The sequence below is a fragment of the Galeopterus variegatus genome, unplaced genomic scaffold, assembly GCF_000696425.1.
Source record: "Galeopterus variegatus unplaced genomic scaffold, G_variegatus-3.0.2 Scaffold13002, whole genome shotgun sequence".
Taxonomy (NCBI): Eukaryota; Metazoa; Chordata; class Mammalia; order Dermoptera; family Cynocephalidae; genus Galeopterus; species Galeopterus variegatus.
The window spans coordinates 23,983-24,275 of NW_007739113.1; positions in this window are offsets into that span (position 1 = coordinate 23,983).

Here is a 293-nt window from a genome sequence, read left to right on the forward strand (position 1 = left end):
CCTGACCCCAAAAGCTAGGTTCTCTTTGCCTCAGTCAATGTCATTTATCCCCAGGTTAAGAGGCAGGGACATCACAGAATGAAGTACAGTCAGCCTTGAACTGCCTCTAAGGCAGCAGGTAGGTGGTCCTGCTAAGGAGCCACAGGAAATTCAGGGAGAATAGGATAAAATAAGGGCTGTATGTTCCTTTCCATCTCCTTAAGAAAATTGAAGGGCCCTTTCCCATGTCCTTTCATTGCATGAGTCTAAACTTAATGTCGTTTCTTCAGGGAAGCCCTCCCTGATGCCAAAAA